The sequence below is a fragment of the Carya illinoinensis genome, chromosome 10 (genome assembly GCF_018687715.1).
Source record: "Carya illinoinensis cultivar Pawnee chromosome 10, C.illinoinensisPawnee_v1, whole genome shotgun sequence".
NCBI lineage: Eukaryota > Viridiplantae > Streptophyta > Magnoliopsida > Fagales > Juglandaceae > Carya > Carya illinoinensis.
In genome coordinates, this window is record NC_056761.1 from 20,531,859 (window position 1) to 20,550,331 (window position 18,473).

The following is an 18,473-nucleotide window of genomic DNA, read 5'->3' on the forward strand; positions in this document are numbered from 1 at the left end:
AAATAATAAAAAATATTTTAATAACAATAAAACACATCGAATTAAATTTCACAGTTAAAAGTCGTAAAATAATACCACACAAATCATCTAAAAGTTAAAACAAGAAAGCTCATAATTCTAAGAAATGCAATAATTAGTCAGTCAAAATACACGTAAATGAGGGGTATTACATAACATTTCACTATAAATATGAATGGAGGAAAAAAAATGTAACAAAAAGACAACTACCTTTTTTACCCTTCTCTATTTATAATATAACCCTCATGAACAATATTTTGTAGAATATAACTCACATCCGATTTATTACTAAAATGATACTAACTTGCATCATTATTTGTAATTTTATGTAGGATATTACATACTTTTTCAGATTGCATCAAGGAAATGTTCATGTTAAAACTCACAATCATGAACCAAAAATTGTTTTTCCTCATAAAGCCATTTCATTAAAGTGCCCATGGCGAGCACTATAGACAACAAAAGTGCTTGTCACCCAAACGAGTACCATAGGAGGCAAAATGCTCGCACCTTTGGAGAGTACCATGGAAAGCAGAAGTGCTCATCTTAGTAAGCATCCATGATGAAGCACAATGCTCCTCTCCTCACTAAGCACCATGAAGGAGCATGGACCTCACCACCTCAGCGAACATTATGAAAATGGAAAGTACTGGCCCCCGAGCGAGCACCATGGATAATAAAAGTGCGGCAAGTATAGTGGACATAGAAGTGTGCACCCCCAGGTGTTGAGTGATTCAATTGAAGCATGTGTTGATAAATATGGTGAGTATGTGACAAATTTCAATTTTATCAAGCATTCTCAATTGGTGTTGAGTAAAGATAATATCATGTTATGGAAACCTCCACAAGTAGGTTATGTGAAATTGAATTTTGATAGGGCTCTTTTTCAGGATATGGGATATACTGGACTGTGAATAATTCTAAGGGAATGGGGTATTTCTCAATAGATGTTGTTTTGTTTGCTTCAAGTAGAAAGGAAATGGGGTATTTCTCAATAGATGATATTGAAGTTTTAGCTACCTTAAGAGGTCTACAGATGATTTTATAGTTGGGACACTCAAGATTACCACTGGAAGGGGATTCATTGATTAATATTGAAGCTATTAAGACCCAGGAATCTAATTTTACATCTCAAGGTGTTGTTGATTATGGAGATTCAACATCTTCTTATATACTTTCAAAGTTATGAAGATATTCATGTAGTGAGGCGAGGCAACGAAGCATCACATCTTCTAGCTCAACATGCCTGATCGTGCACTATAAATACCATATTATTATATTAAAATGCTAAGATGTGAATAGAAATAATGAGATATAATTTATATCATTCAATTTAATATCTATACACACTGAAATATATTTGAGCATGATTTTATAATATTTTGAATCTCAAATATTTTATTATTGGTTGGTGTGAGATAATTTGTAATTGGACTTTACACTTAATATTTTTGAAACTAATATTTTTAAAATTTTACTATTCAGCTTTTACATTTGATTTGACATTGATGGCAACCGTATGGAGTATTAAACCCAATCAGTTTACTTAACAACTAAGCCCACACTCTAAAGACTTAAAAGAAATATTTGGGCTTGGGTTTTGGGAGTTGACATGGCCATTTGCAGTTTTTGTCTTTTGTGTGGGGTTTTAGACTTATTATGATTATTGGGGCCCCAGGCAAATCAAGTCATTAGTTTACCTCAGGCATAAGACAGCACCATATATATATATATATATATATATTCGGAGCAGCACCTTTTTCTTGGGTGAGCTGTGGGAATAAAGGACGACGGAAGGAAGCATAGAGGGGACGACATAAACTTGCATGGCTGCAGTTTACTTCATCCTTCTCTTGAGATTTTTGTTATTTATTATATTTATAGATAGCTAAATTTTCAAATAAAATTAAGGATAAACTTATACATTAGATAGTATTTTTAATTTATACATTTGATTTTAAATTACTAAAACTCTTTTGTTTTATCATTCTCAATTTGTTGTTGATGTTTTCTTCTCCGAATAATCATGAAATTTATTCTATTTATAGATTCAGTCATACTTTTTCTATTGAATTGAGTAGTTCTTTGATTATGTTTAGATCAATTATTTATCTATATTGATTTAGTTCTTTGCTACAATATCGCTCTAAGAGTATATTGTTGTCATTGAATTTTTTCAATAGTGATAATAATTTACGTATTTTAAAGGTAGTGAATGATTTTTCAAAGGATTATATTTGGTTTATAATTTTATACCTTCCGATTAGGAATTTTGGGAATTGAGTTTCAAATTGAGTTATTCAATAAATTAAGAATAATTAAAATACCGGATTTGTGCAAGGGATTTCCGACACTTTACTGTTCGTCAAATTTGAGTATTTATTCCGTTAGTAAATTTGATTCACCTTAATTTGCATTAAAAATTAATCTTTATTCTCCATCAATCATTTAATATTTTTCTTTAATTTCTTTGTTTTTTTCTCATATTCTTTTAATTTGTCTTACTGTGGAATCGACACTCAAAAATTGTGTTACAACTACCGTGTTATTCTTTGGGCATAATCAATGTCAATTTGGTAGAATGTGATATCCCATATAATAAGGATAAGGGTAGGTGGTATATGGGATCCCACATTGTTAGGAATGAGAAGTTATTGCTCTTTATAAGATTCCAATGGGGCTCCAATTGTATCGTTGACTTGACCTTTGGAGTATAGGTCATGTGGTTTGGAGCCTTTTATTGGAACCTTATAAAGAGGAATAACTTATCATTCCCAAATAATGTGGGATCTCATACATCACCTACCCTTATTCTTATATTATGACGTATCACAATCTACCCCCCTTAAATTCTCGACGTCCTCTTCGGGGCAGTCTATCGTTAGTAGCACGACTTATGTCTCACATTTCTAATTAGGATAGACTCTTATATCAATTGTATCTGTGACAATCCGCTCATTCTTTCTTCTATAATTACAAGTCTCGTTTTACGTGCCGAGTCTCGACTGCGTATTTTTAAAGATACCAAGCAGATTTCAAAGCAAGCTCATTATTTTAAAGCTTACGAATATTTTTAAATATTCTAAAAATATTTATATGTGGTATTTTCAGTGTTATCGAACTAAGCTTAATTTTAAAATAACACAATTATAATATTTTGAAGAGATCCAAAAATATTATATCTCTTCGAAATATTATAATTGTGGAAAAGTATTTAATTTAAATATTTTAGTCATTTAAAAATATTACGAGATTTAAATTTATATTGAAAACTTAAAGTAATTTAAATGGTTTTATTCTCTCCAAGTGATTAATGAGACTTAATTATTTTAATTAATGATGAAGGAAAATTATTTTATGAACTATAATTTATAAAATAATATTCTATCTTAGTTCCTCTCAATGTTTTAATTTAAATAAAATGTTTTTGCACTTTCAAACCAGTATTTCAACTCACTATTAGATCGTTTTGTAGATCCTAAAACGAAAGCCTTGGATTAAATACCCAAGCCCCATCTCTTTCTCCCTCACTTTTCCTCTCTTGAACCCAACGGTTCAGCTTCCCCCTAGCTGAACCCTTCTCCTCCCCAACCCAGCCATCGCCACCCACCCTTAGCCTCACCTCTGGTTACCAACCACTCCCCTCACGCTGGCCAACACCTCCTCCCTTCGGTAAGCCCTCCTCCTCCTCCCACGGCAACTTCAATAGAAATGGGTTTCAAACCCATTTCTCCTCCTAGTGCCGCCGTATACGGCCAGCTTGGCCTCCAAGCACTTCCACCAGCACCACCACCTCATGGGCTTCCCCTCCATAGCCTCCTCCTCCCCCACCTCTCTCTCCTCCCACGAATTGCCCCTCATGAAGCCCACCACCAACCTACACAGGTTTCTTCTCCTAGCGCCACCGTATGCACACTACAAGAAAAAGGACTTTTTGTGGCTATTTTTATTACCGGCGATAGAATTATGGTCGCAAAAAGCCGATTTTTAAATTTTGGTAAATCTTTTGTGTCAATAATAAAAGTAGCCACAAAAAGTCGTTATTTCCGACTGTTTTTGTTCGCCGGAAATAATATAGCCGCAAATACCTCGTTCTATAAAACAAAATTGTCATAACAAAGTTTCCGCCATTAAAAAGTTTTGTTACGGCGACTTTTTGTATTATTAAGGCGACTTGATAGGCGCCTTAATAGATTTTCTACACTTACTCCTCCCGCCTCTTATTTTCCCACGCGGACCCATTTTCCCTCTCTTTCTCGCTCTCTCTCTCTTTCTGTCTGCACGGGGGTTTTGGTTCACTGGTAGCCGAACCGTCTTCTCGCCACCGCATTCTCGCCGTCGTCTCGCTACCGTCTTCTTGCCGGTGAGTTTCTTTTATGCTCCATCACTTTCTCTCGCTCTGTCTCTCTCTGTAACTCATTTGTTTCTGAACACCCGAATCAATCGGTCGTATCGCTTGTAATTTTGGGGTTGATAGATGTATCTAGTTTAGTTGTTTTACGTTTTGGTCTTTGATTTTAAAATATACCTCTCGTTATTTAGCCATATGGATTGTCTAGTTTGCTTATAAAAGGGGAGAAAATGGTGGTGTAAACTGAGACCCACGGTGTTGTATCTCTTCCTCCCTTTCGGTTGCTTTATGGTTGTGAAGATATTTGGTTGTCAATGGTTCTAAAGATTTCTAGTTGGATGGTTTGCTTTTAATAATGAGTGTTTCTCTCTAATTTTATTTGTTGTATGGGTATTTTAATTCGTTCCAATATATAGCAAAAGCATTTAAGCCCAACATTGAAACTGTATCAGGGGCACTCTACTCGGATCAGTAAATATATTAGGGTTGTTTTAGTCCATGATGGGATCTGTAGAAAGGTAGTCTGGGCCAAAGACATCACCTTGGATTCCTACGGGCAGAGATACAAAGATTTGTGATTATTAGCCTGAATTTGGCTCAGTTGGGTTGGGTTGGGTGTGCATTGGGTTTTTCATTAGTTGAGGTTTAAACTTGACTTGGGTTGGATTGGATTGCGCCTAGTCTTGATATCATGGACACATTGAGAATTGAAGGAATGTAGTTTACTTGTTCAGTAGTTATACCTCTTAATATCAGTTGCTTTATTCCTCAAAATACCAAACCAATTGATTCTTCACATATAACTTGATTTGATTTGAAACACTCACCAACATATTTTTCCATTACTAATAGATTTTTTTTTTTTTGTTTTTTTGTTTTTTAAAGAAAAGTGGATCAATACCCACACTAAGATTAAAATATTGAGTAACATGAACATCCAGATAAGAAAAGGTCTACCAATAAAACTGACTATCAATTAAGTCTTGTCGAAAATATATAAAAACTCAAGCTGCTTTGAAACTCTGATTTCATTGAGCTGAATAATGGTTCTTGATCCGAAGATCCAATTAAATAACTCAGTATGACTATCTATCTGATTTGGAACTGAACGTTTTTGAGACCCATGATTATCTTGTGATACATATGTGATGATTGAAATCAATTAGGTAGCAGAATATACTGCATTCTATGTTACATTTCTTTTTATAAAAACTATGCATGGGGAAATTTATTGCTACATTGTTAAAAAATCCGATTAGAAAATTCTTCACATAGTTGGTATAGAAAACATGTACGAGAAAAATAACAACATTGTTGAATACTTTGATTTATTGCACTTTGCATTCTATCTGGTTGTGCATGCTAGCTAGCTTGTGTTTGATGACATCTCTAAAAGCTCATGACCTATTTTTTGTTCTTGTTTCTCACAGGATTGAACCAAGATATCAAGAAATAGAGCAAAAACATTTCATAAGCTGTCAAAGATTGATGGAACAGCTAGCTAAACCCATATAGAAAAACTTTCACTTGTAAATTTTTGTTACATTGTGATATGTTGGATGGTTATATGTAAAACTTAATACAATGACAGTGCAGTGGTTAATCTTTAAATATGTACTTTGAGGTTATATGAATGATGTTTCAAGCAAAAATGAATTTCTCTATATATAGCATTTTTTAACTTATTAACTTGCTTTGTTTATTAACAAGCAAGTATTCAGGGAAAAACAACATATGAATGTACAAATTAAACAGGAACTGCTTCCAAACATTTACGGCGACAATATTTTGCTGGAAAAAATTTAACAACAGCAAAGCTTCACTATTTCCGGCTACAAAAGTAGTCGCAAATAATTTTTCCCAGCGATAAAAATATAGCCGAAAATAAAAAATGGCCAAGCCAACCTAGCGGCAACTATTTGTGGCTATAAAATGTAGCTGCAAATACAAATTTTTGACTAAAATATATAGCCAGAAAACAGTTGGGCGACTAAAAACTAGCCAATATCCATTTGCGGCTTAAAAAATGTAGACGTTAATAAATATTTCCGGCTAAAAAATATAGCCGGAAATTATTTTTGGCTATTTATGATGGATATTGGCAAAAGTTATTGCAACAACATTTTATTTATTTGCGGCTATTATTATTGTCGGAAATAGGTTGTATTTCTGGCTATTATAAAAGTAGCCGGAAAATGTTTTACTTGGCTCTTTAATAACGGCTATTTCGTGGCAACTAGAAAATAGCGGGTAATAACTAATATCGGCGAAACCATATGTTTTTTCCGGCTACTGGACCAGCCGGAAATGGAGCAATTTCTTGTAGTGGCAGCAGCCTAAGCTGCCAGCCATCACCAATGGCTCCCCTGCCATCGGTGGACCTTGTAACAGCTCGTTAGAAATTCAATGATAAAATTTCTATAGACTTTAGGAACCTCATAAAAACTGCATAAGTTTTGACGAATTGGCTAATCGCAAAAGTTTTAATTTGTCAACATAGTCAGTGTTATCACTCACTATGGTGTCAGAAATGTGATTTTATTTGTTTGAGGTAGTTAGAAGCACCAAAATACGTTATGGTCTGCGCCACTAGAATCAATTGATTATTTAGGATTTTATGGCATAATAACTGAATTTCATAATTTTGGATAAAATGCTTGTTCGAAACTGTGAAATCCTTTTTAGGGGCACTTCGGGGTTGAGTTTTGGTAAACAATTTTCACTGTATGTTAATATGAATATTTATGATTTTTCAGTACTAAGTTTATTATGCATTTTTTGGGAGTGAATAGTAACCTCGAAAAGTTACTAATTGCAGTGTTTTCAAAATCACAGTATAGAATGTCTAAATTAGGTTAGAGAAGTTTTATTTGGACACTTGACAAAATCTTAGTGACACATAGTGAATAGTATTAGACACTTGGCACAAAGAGGAACCGTTAGATGGATTTGTGAAGGAAATCAAGGTGTGAGATCATGCCACCTTAGCAAAACTTTTTTTTTTATCTGATCAACCGAATTGAGCCAAATCAAAGAGGGTTTCAACCCTAATGAAACCCTAAATGGTTGGAATCCAATTGAAATCCCAAAAACTTGGTTTAAACTGAAGCCCTAAATGGTTTCCCCAAACCTTAAAGTTGGCCTTCAAACCCTTTTTGATCCAATTTCTAGCATTGTGTTTAATCACTTGATTAAATCACTTCCACATGCTATTAATTTTTCAAATTCTTGTTATGACATCTTTATCCAACCTTTTAAACCTTGGAAATTTGATTGGGCCAAGAAAAATTGGATTTGAGCTTGATAGCATCTCAAACCCTAACCAAACCCCCTTCAAACCCCAAATTGAAGCCCACTTGGTTAAGGCCCATGAATTTGGCCACCTTGGCAAAGCTTCTTGAAGAAGATTCCTCGCCCACATGGCAGACCATCCACTGCCCTTGGCTGCACCCAATAGTGCCTTGATGAGATGGAGAAACCCACCCCATCAACCTCCATACCTCACAGCTTTTGTAGGTAGTCCTTTCCCCTCACTATCTCCATTTTATGTCACATAGCCACCTAAAATCAAGGTTCATTCAGTCCATATCTTCCCCTTCTAGAAGTCTTGAGTTGTACAAGACATACTTCATTCTCTTTCATCACTTCTTCACCCCATTCTTAGAGAGAAACCCAAAAGAACTCTCTATGGCAGATTTCTGGGTCTTTTTATGTGGAGCTTTTCTACCCTTTTTAAGTATTTTTCCACGATGACTCCTTCATAAAAGTTATTCCTATTTGACTATAGTTTCCATAGATATATTATTCATATCATTCCATGGTTATTTGGATGGTCAAAAGTATTTTTAACCATAGAAAGGTCATTCTGGGCGTGAAACTGGAGAGTACGTTATGTTTTGGAGTTTTTAACCAAGCTAATGGGCATATCTTGGTCCGAAAATTTTATGGAGTGTTGTTAGCATGTTTTTAATAGTTTTCATTGAGGTTTTTTTGCATGAATAAATCTTTTCATGATAGATTTTCTTAGATCTAGAAACTTGAAAAATGTAAGTGGCAAAACAGTTTTTATTTGGAGAAAGTTTGAATATTTTGAGGTTTGATCATACTATAAAGGCTTTGATATTTTTATATGATGATCCCAAGTCTCTTATTTTCATGTTATAATGTTATTTTGAAGATATTTAGTATTAGTTTCAAAGATATGATTTTTCTATGCAAGAGGATTTTGGTTAGGCCTAAGATTTGATGTTTTTGGATTAGATCCATGTTTTATTGATTTTTAGCCATGTGATTTTAAGTTTGATGGTTGTATATTCTTTAGGACATATTCTTAAACCATGTGATGCTTTATTTAAAATATCTCACCTTCTTAAGCCATTGATCAAGAGATTTATCTAAACTAGTTGAGGAAAATGTTTCCATTTTTGGACTAAGTGTAAAACCAAAAACTCCAAGTGTTATTTTGTGATTTTGGTGACTTTAGTTTGATAATTTAAAGCATGTTGATCTTAGGATGATGTTATGAATATGTTAGACGTAAGATTTGATTTTTTGAAATTCTTGGAGATGTTTTGATTTAGGGTCAAAACTTGTGATTCAAGTGTTTGGATCTTTTTACAAAAAGTTTGGTGTTGATTATTAGCTTTTCCTAAATAGATATTTTAAGTATGGTTTTAAACTTAGGATAGGAAGATCCTTGTCGCAAAATTTTGGGTTAAGCATGAGTTTTGAAGTTGGAAGGAATTGCAACAAAAATCAAGAGAAATGGCCTATGGATGTTTCGACCATAGTGTGTTTTTCATAGTTGTGGTTTATTTAAAATTTTTCTAAGTTGATATCTGAGTTTAGGACAAAATTTACATGAGGAATGTAAATTTTAGAAATTTTTGGAGTTAGGATGTGAAATCCTTAAGTTAGGGATAAAATTGTCATTTTTCCACATGTAGATGGTAAAATGGTCATTTTAATCTAAGTCGTCTCTTTTATACATTTCTAATTGTTAGTAATTAAATGTCTAAATTTTAGAATACCTTCTTAAAATTCCTCGTGTTTAGTGCCGTATTCTCGTAGAACGCGACGATCGAGGTAAGTTAGCTTCTAACTTACTATCAGTTTACTGTATATATGATGGGTAAGGGTACTAAAATTTATGTATGTATGTTATCATATATGTCATGCCATGCCATGTCACGTCATTACATGTTTATCTGTTTTGCATGATTTATTTTGTCACGAATATTTATCTGTTACACAATCTATTCTGTCACGTACTGCTATATGTTATAAGTATGCCTTGTTAAGTATGCCATATGTTACATGTATGTCATATCATGTAATATTCGCCATTGCAAGTATATCATGTTAAGTAAAGAAGTCAGATCAAGTTTATGTTAAGTCAAGTTTCAGATCATGTTCATATTAAGTTATTCATGTCAATCACGACCCTAAATACTAGGATGAGGTAATATCCTAGTGGAACTCCTTTGTTCATGCTGGAGTGTCTAAATAGGTGTGAAATTCTCTGGGTTGACGAAGTACAGTCAACAGGTTGCGAATGGGGTCACCGGAGCGCGCCAGGCACTAACGCCGATGGAGCCATATTTTATTTTACATGTGTTCACAGCAAGTGTGGCACAAACAATTCATGGGCCCACAACAATTGTGGAGCATGAAGGAGGGGGCCACAACAACTGTGGAACATATACTACGTGAGATATAGCAATTGTGACACATAGAATACGTGGAGCCACAACAATTGTGGAGTACTTAGTAATGCATTCACAGCCGGTATAGATACCTGTGTTGTGATGCGATAATCGGCAAGGACTCACGGCTCAAGGGGACCCGTGTAGCACCCATATGTTCACGTTATGTTTCAAGTTCACGTTCATGTCAGGTTATATTCACATACATGTTATGTTCAATTTGACATTGATGTTATGTTATGTTCATGTTTACATTATGCCTCAAGTTCATGTTTATGTCATGTTATGCTCAGGTTTATGTTAAATTCCAGTTCATGCTTATTTTATGTATGTTCACGTTCATGCTATGATTCAAGTCCATGTTATATTTCAAGTTCATGTTCATGTTATGTTGCTAGCCCATGTTATATTTTAAGTTCAAGTTCATGTCATGTCAGTTCAGGTTATGTCAATTATGCCATGCTATATGTCAAGTTCTGTTATGCTTACGAATTTAATTATGCATTCATGCTTTTATTGCCATGCATGCATCTTTAAACTGTGTGGGAGTTTCCTATTAACTTATTGAGATTTGTAATCAAATCTCACCATGCTAGTCCCAACTACCATTCCCCCCGAATGGTAGGCGATGTGTCAGGATCAAAGCAGGGAGCGAACGTTAGTAGACTGAAGGAAGTTGACTAGACGCCGCAAACACGACGTGGAGCTTATAGCTTCCCTAGCTAGTTTTTGGATAGTATTATGGCCTCGTTAGTTGAGTTACACGAGTCAAGAACTTCCTCAATAGTGTATTTTGGTAATGTAAATATGGAGTTTGGCCTCCCATACTTTTCAAATTACAGTCTTCTAAGACTCGCACTGAAATTGCGGATGTTTATTTTGTTAAGTATGCTTGGATTATGATTTAACTATTTGAGATATTATAAGTTTGGTGCATAGTATTGCTCAAAAAATAAATTATCCACTGTAAATATTGCATAATGCTAGATGTATGTTAAGAATATTGCATCTTATATTTCATGAATGAGGGCAAGTAACCTTGTATTGCATGTCCCGATGCTTAAGACGTCCGTTTGATCCCAAGCGAAATCTGAGGGCATCACAAACCTCCTTCACCAAAACCTAGCCTTTCTCCCCCTCTCCATAGCACACATGCACATGACCCATAAATGGGTCTCCCACACGTCACCACCACCAACGGCCTTAGCACTGTCGTGCATGGGTTTTTGCCCCACCATGCACTTCCCCTGACCTCCACTACTCCTCCTTGAGCACTCCATGCTAGCCAAGTTTCCATCCATGGAAACCCTTGGATTCCCCTTTTAGACCCACGGCCAGCCCTTCAAAGCCCACAGATCTATCGTGCTCTACCACCCTGACCACCACGAGGCCACCTTGAGGCCCAAGACCACACCTAGCTGTCCCTAAGCCCAAACCACCACCTTATGTAGTGGATAGCCACCGTACGCGGTGTTAACTATCACATACGACTCATTCGACACCATTGACCATGATGGGTAGCGGCAACGTAAGGGGTATCTCGTCGATGGTATAACTCTCTATCATTTATCCTCGTTATTATGTTAGTTGATAGGTTATGGACTCTGCTGTTAATATTGTGGAGTTCGCTAAATAGTTGTGAAGTGAAGTATTGCTGTGTAGTGAAGTGTTGTTGTGTAGTGAAGTGTTGGGCTTGACTATGTAGTGTGCCGTGAAGTATGGGCACAAAGTACGTGTCGTAGTTGTAGTATGGCATAGTGTGAACGGAGTACATGTGGCTTGTGTTGTATGTTGTGTAGCAACTCACTGTGTTTTGCATCGGGGTAATATGTGATGTAGCGGAGGGAGTACACATGGTGCGTACTCCATGTAGTGCGGCAATGCACTGTGTGGCATGCGTCATAGTGATGCGTGTGTAGTGTGGATGGAAAAGAGATCGCGTGAAATGTACTCTATGTAGTGTCATGATATATCGGACGACATGTCACGAAAGTTTGGATGGCGTAGTTGAGGAGCATAGAGTGTATTGTATAGCATCAGAAACTGTGGAACAGTGTCCCAAAGTAGCTGCGGGGTGGCCTGTAGTCTAACGTGACGGGTGTCACCTTGAAGTCTACTTATGGCTAACAGTACATGTGAAGTGACGAAAAAGTGTAAGAGTAGTGCAGTGGAAGCATGACAGGCGTCGTGACCTAACTCAAGTTTAGTCTCAAGCTATGTGATGTGACGAAAATGCATTTGTGGATGCAGTCCTATCATGTTAAGTGTTGGGATGAACTTCTAAAGGGACCCGAAAGTAGGAAGAGTCCTACCAACTGGGTCTGAGTAGAAGTTAGTATGGGAGTATGGAGCTTGTTTATATAAGCGTTAGACTATAAATTGATCTTAGGTGAAAAATGGTAAGGTACATGAGCATTTGGTGAGACATGTGTGCCGAACGGATTTACCATATGCAATGGGTAATCTGTCCTCAGCATGGTTATGCGGTGTTTTAGTCCCAGAGTTGGCTTTAGACCATGTGACGTGTATGGATGGGAATGAGGATTGAGTCTGGGCTAAGATACACGAAGGTCATAATGGGTAAGTTGTCTAAGATTGGGATGCGTAACTTAGCTGGTTTGACTCATGCATCGGAATGAGGTTAATAGAATAGTAAGACGAAGGTCTTAGTGTCTTAACCCTAAGGTGAATCATGGAGGTTCACTTTAAAGGATAAGACTCCAAAGGTTTTAGCATGGTAAATGGAACGTAAGAACACAGGGATGGATAGAGAGTGTTCCAAGTGAAACGTAGTTCTATTTTTAGCATAGTTGCTTATGCAATAGATAGAGAATGACGTGAGGTTATGTGTACGCATGTAGGTTAACATTTGACACGCACGTGAATGGACTGCATGGAATGAGTATGGCTTGAAGTCCATGTAAGTATTACATTCATACACTTCTAGAGTTTTCAAAATAAATGAAAATGAAAATGAAATGCTTTTCCTTTGCAATGCTTTACTAAAGGACATGAAAGATGCTTTAAGAAAGAATGTCAAGTATAAGTTTTCAAATATAAGTATATAATAGCCCTCCTTAGTAGCCCATTTTTACGCATCCAAAGTATGTAAGTGTACGCATGTGAATGGATACTATACATGATAAGTATAGTATGTATTTTCACAAAATGAAATGTGAGGCCTCAGCCCTATGCTTTAAACAACACGAAGAAAATGTTTTAAAACGTCCCTCTAAAAGATGATGCTTTAAAGGATGCACGAACTGAGGTTTTAAATGATGCCATAAAAGATGATGTTTAAGCCTATGTTTTTTAAATGACTTTTATGAATGAATTGAAAGAAAGGACTGAAAGAACGGTAATGGACTGAAAGGAGTGAATGAATTAGGACTAAATGAATGAAATGAGTGAATGTTTAATGTATGAAAATACTTAACGGCCATATGAATGGAAAAGGGTACCAAAGGACTGGACCGGGTAGATTGCCATGCTGTGTAAGTAGTACTGGTAGTTCACCCAGTGCTGCACCCTAACGGAAATGCATTCCTAACCATGGGCAGAATCGAGGTCCAAAAGACCACTAACCCCAGAACACAGGGCGTAACTGTGTGCTACAGCCAATGAAAGCGATACAAAACAATGTATGTATGCATAAACAGACACTTTAAGAAATGGAGGCAGTGAGGCGTAGGGAACTGTTTTACGAAAGAAAACCCTTTTTAAAGAAAAACAACCCCACCTCGCAATGTTTTTAAAATGAATTGAATATCTATGTATGATATGTATGGAGTGATGAATGCATGAATGAAAACCTATGTTATTATATTTTAACTGATGGAGTAATGCTTATGAGTCATTGACTCATTTTAGTTTTATGTGTGCCCTCCCAAGGACAAGATGGGCATGACGCGTCAGGACAGGCACAACCCAAGGCTAAGAGCACAAAAGCCTAGACATGCTATTTTGTACAATAGACTTTAATTATAAAATTTAATGTTTTCCACTGTAACCTTTTTAAATTAAGAAACATGTTTTATTTATAAACATTGAGTCTTTTGTATCCTAGCACGAAAAGAAAAGAAATTTGAATACGAACTGTAATTCTTGTCTATTTTTAGAAAATTATTTTCTAAATGACCCACCACAAGGACGGGTGTTACAATAAGGCCCCAATGGAAGGCCCAAACCACATGGTATATACTCCAAAGGGACTCAATGATACAATTTGAGCCTCATTGAAACCTTATAAAGAGTAAGAACTTTTCCTTCCCAAACAATGTGGGATCTCATACACCACCTACCCTTACCCTTATCATATAGGATATCACTTAGAAGATACGGCTCAATGCTTGCATTCCTATGCGGATTTTATTTCCAATAAGGTGATATTAGATTTTGAGTTGATCTAAATATTTGTTGTGTATTTAGTGTTGGCACAGCTATTTGTTATGGATGTATCATGTTGTTGATATTTGAATGAAATCTATTTATCAAAAAAGAAAAATCTGACGTGCCTTTTACTTTAAACAAAATGTCTATTGACAATCAACCACCATAATTTGATTCAGCCTATCTACATTCTAGTGTAATGGCTTCCCATGTATGTCTTATTTGAAACAATTAAAGGAATAAAATCTATTGAGAAGGAAGAGAGAGAATAGCATGAGGAAGGAAATCCTACCGAGAGAAATGAAAGAGAGCGCGACAATGTAGATCTGGGCCCTAAGATCCATGGCAGCAACAACAAGAGAGGAAGGATGGTCAAGTTCTCTTGGGTGTCTAATGGTTGATTCTGGCAAGTGGGTGTCTAGGTTTGGTGAAGGGAGGGCTAAGGTGAGGGTGATTCATTGTATTTGTGGTGGTTTGCCTTGTGTACAGGGGACAAAAGTTGGGGTGGTGGTCACTTCTGGGTATGGTTCAGCAGCCAATGGTGGCTAGTGCTAGTCCGTGTGGTGCAACCGGAGAGAAAGAGGAACTTTTGATGCTTCTAAACCTAGAGTACATCAGAGTAAGAATAGGGACTTGTTGTGAGAATGGTTGTGTTTTGAAATCGTAAGAGGTTGTACATATAGAGGAAGAGTTCGATGCGTTTGATTTGGGGTCGAATAGTGACTGTTGTAATCAAAATTTTCGATCATCTTATCATATAAGAGAGAGAGGCTGATGGGAGTAATAGAGAGATTGATTTGGTGTGAGTTTGATGTTTAATCTATATAAGGGGAAGAGACTGATTTGATGAGGTTGTGCTCGACGAGGATTGTGTGTCATATGATGGTGGTGGGATTTGGTATTGGGAATTTGGGATTGAGTTAAAAATATGTAAAATTTATTTTGTCACTAAGAGTTTAAGAAATAAGAGAGTTCAAATCAAATCAACAGTTCATTCGAAGTATGGTTTAACTACATTTGTCTTAAAATAATAATATTAATAGTATTAATAATACTAATCTAAATTAAGATATTTATGATAACATCAAGAATAATAAATAGTTATTTATTTATTTATTATTATTATTATTACTATTGTGATCTTTACGTTTCAATTCTAATACGACCCGTTTAATTAAATGGATAAGATTCTAAAACCATAACATGATCCACATAAATAATAGGTGGTACAACATGACTTGTACAACTTGTTTAATAATTAACTTTTATTGTGTTTACATGAACACAACCTGTTTCACCTGTTTCATATAAATGGGTTGAGCTAATCCATATATTTATTTTTATCCAATTAATATAATTTCATATATAATACATAGATAACTATTTATATCATTCATAATTACAAGTGGCTTCATGATATAATATTTTATAATCAATATCCAAATCAATAATAAATAAGAAATTTAACATTTCTATAAAATGATTAAGTAGTCAAATACTAATATTTAAAATGAAATTTCAACAATAATAAAGGCATAAATCTAAACACTTATAGAATTTGAAAATATGATTTATTCATATTATACGGGTTGATTATGGGTTTCGCAATTGATCTGTTTATTAATCGTGTTTTATTGAGTCAACTAATTTTAATCAAAATTTAATTATATCCAATTTAAATCTATTTATTTTATATTATGTTTATGTTGAATTCACAAACCATATGATATATCGCCTCAGAAAATATAAATATAAAATAAATGTACCAGTGCACTAGATGTATCTCTAATAATAGTTTGTTCAGTTTTTAAGCAAAAGTATTTCCCGAATTGTGATGTAATGGAGGCAGAATTGGAAAGGTCTCCTTGTTTTGTGTGGAGGAGTCTCTGGTCCAATTTAGGCTTATTGAAGGAAGGGATGGTCTGGAAGATGGGAAATGGGAAAAACATTAGAATTTGGAAGGATAAGTGGTTGCCCAAGCCAGTAACTTTTCAGGTTTAGACATATACTAATACCCTGGATTCAGGATGCTTGGTGGAAGCTTTGATTGATGAAGAAAGTTGAGCATGGAAGGTAGATTTGGTGTAGGTAGTTTTTAATGAAGAAGAAGCAAAGATCATAGCCTCAATTCCTATCAGAAAAATAGGGACAAATGATAAAAGGATCTGGGCAGGATCTTCAAAAGGCAATTTTTCTGTCAAGATCGAGTGCCTATTTCATGGAAACAAAGCTATTACTCAGAAATCTAGGTGACTCTTCGTCAGGGAGGGGGAATGAGGGTATGTGGAGGGTTCTATGCCAGTTAGATGTTTCAGGCAAGGTTAAAATGTTGATCTGGAAAAGTCTCACCAATATTCTTCCCACAAAGGATAACCTCTTCAGAAAGAAAATTGTTGATAGTAACTTATGTCCCATTTGTTTAAGAGAGACAGAAACTACATTGCATATCCTTTGGACTTGTCCAGCAGCAACAGATGTATGGGGAGGTGAAAACAGCAACTTTAGGAAGTGGAACTCTTCCTTTTCTGACTTTCAACATTTATGGGAGGAGATGGCTGGGATTTTAAACAAAGAAGATTTAGAATTGGTTGCATTATTCTGCTATCATATTTGGGGTAGAAGAAAAGCTTTTGTCTTTCAAGACCAGTTTAAAACCCCTGCCACAATTATAGTTATGGCTGAGGCTGAGCTTTCTATGCTCAAGGAGATCAAACAAAAGAACAGCATCAAGCTAGATGGGGTTCCTTATTGAGCAAGCTCAAACCAACAGTGGCAACCACCTGTGTGGCCTTTCTTTAAGGTAAACTTTGATGCAGCTTATGACAAAGATTCAAACAGAATGGGAATGGGGATTATCGTGAGAGACAGTGAGGGGTGACTACAAGCTTGCTTAACAGGACCAAGGGAGCGGATTTTCTCAGTATTTCAAGCAGAAAGAGCAATTCTCCATAGGGCTTTGGAGTTATGTGTAGAGTTGGGAATGAATCAAGTGATCTTCGAGGGGAATGCCAAAGTGGTTATAGATGCTATTAACTCCAAATGTGAAGACAATTCTTGGCTCAGCCAGGAGATAGAAGACATACAACAATTAATGGAACTTCACTCGACTTGGACGCTATCTTTTGTCTATAGATCTACAAACAATATAGCCCACACAGCAGCTAAAGTGGCTATCAAGGAGTTTGAAGAAACAATTTGGCTAGAAGATGGACCCAAGGTGGTCATAACTTCTGTTTTAAATGATGTATCTTGTATACCTCAAAGTTAATCAATGATATGGTGTGTCTTTCTTTCAAAAAAAAAAATAATAATTGTTTCTTGCCGTACACATCAGTTCGAGGTATATCTGAAGATTATTATACCAAAGTTTCTAACAATTATTATAAAACAACTTGACTTCTAGATTCACAGTTGTTATTTTCCATGAATTTGGTGTTTTTACTAAAAAAAAAAAAAAAGCACATAATTATATTTCTCTTTATTGAACAAGTAGAGAAAAATATTGCTAGTTCTATTATAGAGGGCCCGAGCCTTCCACCTTTCAATTATTTCAGTCAGGGGTTGGGAAGCAAATGGGAAAGGATTTCTTCTTTTCTTTTCTTTCTTTTTTTTTTTTTTTGGAGGATGCCTAGTTTTTAAGCCCAAAACGTTATACATTTCATTATATATGTGTATTTTAGATATATATATATAATTGTTTAAAAAAAAAGAGTTAAAGACTACTTAGTACTATTTTGATTTCTATTGGGTTATTGTTGATACAATTGAAATGAAATATTAGGGAGAGCTTATGGTATATCTGTTTAAGTGTGATTGCTAGGATTTAAGCAATCCTCGAATGGAAGTGCGTGATGATAAATATTTCTTGAGTAGTAATACATCGCAAAAATGGTATAAAAATGATCCTTTTGTTTTGGCTTCCCAAATATCTCAAGGATTCTACTTAGATAATCTTGAGTTATAAAATCAATGACGAGTGGTACAAAAGTTTTCTCTAATAAACATATATG